This window comes from Leucopleurus acutus, assembly GCF_964270905.1.
Source record: "Leucopleurus acutus genome assembly, chromosome: 4".
NCBI lineage: Eukaryota > Metazoa > Chordata > Mammalia > Artiodactyla > Delphinidae > Leucopleurus > Leucopleurus acutus.
In genome coordinates, this window is record NC_139146.1 from 123,737,779 (window position 1) to 123,744,644 (window position 6,866).

The window sequence follows — 6,866 nt, forward strand, 5'->3', positions numbered from 1 at the left end:
GTTGCAATGGTAAATGGGAGTGTTTCCTTAATTTCTCTGTCAGATTTTTCATCATTAGTGTATAGGAATTCAAGAGATTTCTGTGCATTAACTTTGTATCCTGCAACTTTACCAAATTCATTGATTAGCTCTGGTTTCTCATACAGTCTTTAGGATTCCCTATGTATAGTATCATGTCATCTGCAAACAGTGACACCTTTACTTCTTATTTTCTAATTTGGATTCCTTTTATTTCTTTTTCTTCTCTGATTTAGCTGTGGCTAAAACCTCCAAGGCTATGTTGAATAATAGTGGTGAGAGTAGACAACCTTGTCTTCTTCCTGATCTTAGTGGAAAGGCTTTCAATTTTTCACAATTAAGCATGAGGTTGGCTGTGAGTTTGTCATATATGGCCTTTATTATGTTGAGGTAAGTTCACTCTATGCCTACTTTCTGGATGGTTTTTATCATAAATCTGTGTTGAATATTGTCGAAAGCTTTCTCTGCATCTATTGAGATGATCATATGGTTTTTATCCTTCAATTTGTTAATATGGTGTATCACATTGATTGATTTGCATGTATTGAAGAATCCTTGCATTCCTGGGGAAAACCCCACTTGATCATGGTGTATGATCCTTTTAATGTGCTGTTGGATTCTGTTTGCTAGTATTTTGCTGAGGACTTTTGCATCTATGTTCATCAGTGATATTGGCCTGTAGTTTTCTTTTTTTTGTGACATCTTTGTCTGGTTTTGGTATCAGGGTGATGGTGGCCTCGTAGAATGAGTTTCAGAGTGTTCCTCCCTCTACTATATTTTGGAAGAGTTTGAGAAGGGTAGGTGTTAGCTCTTCTCTAAATGTTTGATAGAATTCGCCTGTGAAGCCATTTGGTCCTGGGCTTTCATTTGTTAGAAGATATTTAATCACAGTCTCAGGTTCAGTGCTTGTGATTGGTATGTTTATATTTTCTGTTTCTTCCTGATTCAGTTGTGGAAGGTTGTGCTTTTCTAAGAATTTGTCCATTTCTTCCAGATTGTCCATTTTATTGGCATGTTGTTGCTTGTAGTAGTTTCTCATGATCCTTTGTAATTCTGCGGTGTCAGTTGTTGCTTCTTCTTTTTCATTTCCAATTCTATTGATTTGAATCTTCTCTCTTTTTTTCTTGATGAGTCTGGCTAATGGTTTATCAATTTTGTTTATCTTCTCAAAGAACTAGCTTTTAGTTTTATTGATCTTTGCTATTGTTCACTTCATTTCTTTTTCATTTATTTCTGATCTGAGCTTTATGATTTCTTTCCTTCTGCTAACATTGTGGTATTTTTTGTTTTTCTTTATCTAATTGCTTTAGGTGTAAGCTTAGATTGTTTATTTGAGATTATTCTTGTTTCATGACGTAGGATTGTATTGCTATAAATTTCCCTCTTAAAACTGCTTTTGCTGCATCCCATAAGTTTTAGTTCATCATGTTTTCATTGTCATTTGTTTCTAGGTATTTTTTGATTTCCTCTTTGATTTCTTCCATGTTCCCTTGGTTATTATGTAGTGTATTGTTTAACCTCCATGTGTTTATATTTTTTACAGATTTTTTCCTGTAATTGATATCTAGTCTCATAGTGCTGTGGTCAGAAAAGATACTTGATATGATTTTATTTTTCTTAAATTTACCAAGGCTTGATTTGTGACCCAAGATATGATCTATCCTGGAGAATGTTCCATGAGCACTTGAGAAAAATATGTATTCTGTTGTTTTTGGATGGAATGTCCTATAAATATCAATTAAGTACATCTTGTTAAATGTATCATTTAAAGCTTGTGTTTCCTTATTTATATTCATTTTGGATGATCTGTCCATTGGTTAAAGTGGGGTGTTAAAGTCCCCTATGATTATGTTACTGTCAATTTCCCCTTTTATGCCTGCTAGCATTTGCCTTATGTATTGAGGTGCTCCTATATTGGGTGCATAAATATTTACAATTGTTATATCTTCTTCTTGGACTGATCCCTTGATCATTTTATGTAGTGTCCTTCTTTGCCTCTTGTAAGAGTCTTTATTTTTAAGTCTATTTTGTCTGATATGAGAATTGCTACTATAGCTTTCTTTTGATTTCCAGTTGCATGGACTATCTTATTCTATTCTCTCACTTTCAGTCTGTATGTGTCCCTGGGTCTGAAGTGAGTCTCTTATATGCAGCATATATATGGGTCTTGTTTTTGTATCCATTCAGCCAGTCTATGTCTTTTGGTTGGAGCATTTAACCCATTTACATTTAAGGTAATTATCGATATGTATGTTCCTATTACCATTTTCTTAATTGTTTTGGGTTTTTTATTGTAGGTCTTTTCCTTCTCTTGTGTTTCCTGCCCAGAGAAGTTCCTTTACATTTGTTGTAAAGTTGGTTTGGTGGTGCTGAATTCTCTTAGCTTTTGCTTGTCTGTAAAGGTTTTAATTTCTCCCTCAAATCTGAATGAGATCCTTGCTGGGTAGAGTAACTTTAGTTGTAGGTATTTCCCTTTCATCACTTTAAATATGTCCTGCCACTCCCTTCTGGCTTGCAGAGTTTCTGCTGAAAGATCAGCTATAACCTTATTGGGATTCCCTTGTGTGTTATTTGTTGTTTTTCCCTTGCTGATTTTAATTTTTTTCTTTGAATTTAATTTTTGTTAGTTTGATTAGTATGTGTCTTGGTGTGTTTCTCCTTGGATTTATCCTGTATGGGACTCTCTGCACTTCCTGGACTTGATTGACTATTTCCTTTCCCATATTAGAGAAATTTTCAACTATAATCTCTTCAAATATTTTTTCAGTCCCTTTCTTTTTCTCTTCTTATTCTGGGCCCCCTATAATTCGAATGTTGGTGTGTTTAATGCTGTCACAGAGGTCTCTGAGACTATCCTCAATTCTTTTCATTCTTTTTTCTTTATTCTGCTCTGTGGTAATTATTTCCACTATTTTATCTTCCAGGTCACTTATCTGTTCTTCTGCTTCAGTTATTCTTCCATTGATTCCTTCTAGAGAATTTTTAATTTCATTTTTCTGTTGTTCTTTATTGTTTGCTCTTTACTTCTTCTAGGTCCTTGTTAAATGTTTATTGTATTTTCTCCATTCCATTTCCATGATTTTGCATATCTTTAATAACAGTACTTTGAGTTCTTTTTCAGGTAGACTGCCTATTTCCTCTTCATTTGTTTGGTCTGGTGAGTTTTTACTTTGCTCCTTCATCTGTTGTATATTCCAAGATAATTGCTGTTTACTATATAGAATACTCAGTGTGGATGAACAGTGGAAACACAGCCCACAGTGACTGGAGCAAGCCCCTCTGCTGGGGACCCCATCCCTACCCTGTGGACCAGGCTGGCAACCTCTAACCGTCCCTGGATCCCCAAGACTTTTGCATAATGCTGAAGTGGGGCGAGCTGCAGGCAGTGAAGTCCCTTGACTCAAAGTAAAGACTTGGATGAGCACTGCGGGTATGGCGGCGGTGGAGAGGTTGGGCAGGCCCCTACAGGCTAGGTGGAGGAGCAGCAAAAGTGGAGGAAGCCAGGAGCTAGGGAGATGGTGTCTATTTTTGTTTTCTGAAAAGGGGCACACAGGGACCTGCAGGCAGTCAGGCAGCAGCTGAGGTGGGTCATGCGCTGACATCTTTCTCATCACCTGGCTTGGAGGCTTCCAGCAAAGGGTCCCTGGGACTCGTCTCCTCCTCCTCCTTGGCCTCGTTGGACTTGGAGTTGGGGACCCAGAGGCTGGAGTTGATGCAATGATGCATGTGGTACTTCATGTTGGTGGGATCCATCTGGCTGACAGCATCTTGTAGAATCTGCACATCATTCACCTCAAAGCATTTCTGGAGTTCCTCAGGGAGGGACTCGTATACCTCGATGGGGTCCAGGCTACTCGGCCAAGCTGCTGCTTGCACTCCTCCTCCTTGTACTCCTTCATGACCTTCTTGATGTGCAGCTTGGCCCGGCCCCGCACGCAGTCTTTGAAGGCCTCCAGCTCGTCATTGAAGCCCTCCATGTACTGACGGTCGGCAGTCTTGATCTTGGTGAAGAACTGCCAGAAGCAGGCACGAGGGTCCACCTTCAGGCTCTTGGCCAGCTCCAGGATGAACTGCATGACAATGGTCTGGTGGGCCACCTGCTCCATCAGTGCACATTTCTCCTCCACCTTTAGGTCAAAGCACCAAATAACCAGGTAGCTGGCGGTCTCCTCGCACATCAGGTGGACGTTGTCCAACAGGTACTTCTGGCTGTCATCCCAGCAGTGGAGCATGCTGAAGTGCCTGATCTGTTTCTCATACTTTTCCATGAAGGTTTTGTGTTTCTGCTCCCTCACCTCCTCCAACTCCACCTCCGCCTGCTCAGGCTTGGTATTGACCATGCTCTTGCTGAAGCCATCCTTGCTGAGCGTGTCCACATTCCAGGGCATGCTCTTCTCCTTCTTGCACATCTCCTCTAGCTTCTGCTCCCAGCTCTGCTCCTCCTTGTGCAGCTGCTGTGCCTTAGCCTGCAACTGTTACAGCTGCCCTCGCCCTTGGCCACCTCCAGCCCCTTCAGCTTCCACTGGCACTCAGACACCTGTCTTCTCATTTTGCTTAACTTACTGTGTTTGGGGTCTCCTTTTTGCTGGCTGCAGGTTCGTAGTTCCCATTGTTTTTGGTGTCTGCCCCCCAGTGGGGAAGGTTGGTTCAATGGGTTGTGTAGGCTTCCTGGTGGAGGGGACTGGTGCCTGTGTTTTGGTGGATGAGGCTGGATCTTGTCTTTCTGGTGGGCAGGACCATGTCCGGTGGTGTATTTTGGGATGTCTGTGACCTTATGATTTTAGGCAGCCACTCTGCTAATGGGCGAGAATGTGTTCCTGTCTTGCTAGTTGTTTGGCATGGGGTGTCCAGCATGGGAGCTTGCTGGTCATTGAGTGGAGCTGGGTCTTAGCATTGAGACAGAGATCTCTGGGAGACCTCTCGCCAATTGAAATTACATAGGGCCAGGTTGGCTCTGGTGGCTTAATGTCCTGAATTTGGCTCTCCCACCTCAGAAGTTCAGGCCTGACACCCGGCCGGAGCACCAAGACCCTGTCAGCCACATGGCCACGGACATAGGGAGTTTCTTGCCTTTTGGGAAGTCTGAGGTCTTCTACCAGTGTTAAGTCGGTGTTCTGTAGGAGTTGTTCCACATGTAGATGTATCTTTGATGTATTTTTGGGGAGAAAGGTGATCTCCATGTCTCACTCTTCTGTCATCTCTTTTTTTTTTTTTTTTTGTGGTACGCGGGCCTCTCACTGTTGTGGCCTCTCCCATTGCAGAGCACAGGCTCCAGACGCGCAGGCTCAGCGGTCTTGGCTCACAGGCCTAGCCACTTCGCGGCATGTGGGATCCTCCCGGACCGGGGCATGAACCCGTGTCCCCTGCATCAGCAGGCGGACTCTCAACCACTGTGCCACCAGGGAAGCCCTCCTCTGTCTCTTGAAGGTCCTCCCCTGTCACCCTCAAACTCCACGGTCAGTGAGAAAAGCAATGAGCAATGAAGGGCTCAGTGTGGGTACTGCCAATACTGAGTATTATTATCGTAAGTCCTAAACTTTTCATACCTTTTGTAGACACTATACATTTGGAAAACATGGTCATAAATGAAGAGCAGAGAATTCATGGAAGATTCCTACAGAAAACAGGCACTGAGGATGTGAGGGCGATCTGACCACAACAGCTGTCTCTCCTTTAATGGCCAGGGGTGATTTGGCTGATCTGAATATATATATACATATATATTAGATAGCATGTAAGTTTTTTTTGTTTCTTTTACCAGAGAAAGCAGTTTTAAAATGAAACCAAGAAACTGGTAAAAAAGATAATCTAAGGTGGCTCCTCTTTTATGTGCTTACTCTCCACGGCCTGCTTGTCCGTCCATCTGCAACCCCCGGCATGAGAATGCAAACAGACATTCCATTGAAGGGATGTCAAGGAAGGGAAGAAGTAACACACAGAATGTTATTGAGTATGTTTGTAGGGTGGGTGGGAGAGTTTCTGCTGTTAAAGAATTCTGCCCCTGGGGCTTCCCTGGTGACGCAGTGGTTGAGAGTCCGCCTGCCGATACAGGGGACACGGGTTCGTGCCCCGGTCCGGGAAGATCCCACATGCCGCGGAGCGGCTGGGCCCGTGAGCCATGGCCGCTGAGCCTGCGCGTCCGGAGCCTGTGCTCCGCAACGGGAGAGGCCACAACAGTGAGAGGCCCGCGTACCGCAAAAAAAAAAAAAAAGAAGAAAAAAAGAATTCTGCCCTTGGCCCTAGGCACTCTGCCTGTTTAGGTGCAGGTGGGAGCTTGCACTCTCACTCTCATAGTTTCTGCCTCGCAAGGCTTCCTTTCCTCATTCCCTGACCCCTTTCTCCTTGCTCTCTCTTGTCTGCCACGAGGATTATAGGCATGGTCACCCAGTACCACCTGGAGCCATCAGTCTTTCAGTCAGGCAAAAGATTTTCCCGGAGTCAGATGGTACAAAACTTACATAAAATCACATGTATCTACTTTGCTTTTCTATATGGAAAGCTTTTCCATTCATTAAAAATAAATTGTGGGAATGTAAATTGATACAATCACTATGGAGAACAGTATGGAGGTTCCTTAAAAACTAAAAATAGAACTACCCAGCAATCCCACTACTGGGCATATACCCTGAGAAAACCATAATTCAAAAAGAGTCATGTACCACAATGTTCATTGCAGCACTATTTATAATAGACAGGACATGGAAGCAACCTAAGTGTCCATCGACAGATGAAGGGATAAAGAAGATGTGGCACATATATACAATGGAATATTACTCAGCCATAAAAAACAAACAAAAGTAAGTTATTTGTAGTGAGGTGGATGGACCTAGAGTCTGTCATACAAAGTG

The 6,866-nt window shown here is 42.8% G+C and overlaps 1 pseudogene across 1 annotated transcript; it reads right to left on the minus strand.

Annotated features, from left to right (window-relative positions):
- Positions 1-3,606: 3,606 nt before the first annotated feature.
- LOC309960743 (hsp90 co-chaperone Cdc37-like) lies at positions 3,607-4,567 on the minus strand (annotated as a pseudogene). The gene has a single exon. The product of its transcript is annotated as a hsp90 co-chaperone Cdc37-like (transcript).
- Between the last annotated feature and the right edge of the window lie 2,299 nt (positions 4,568-6,866).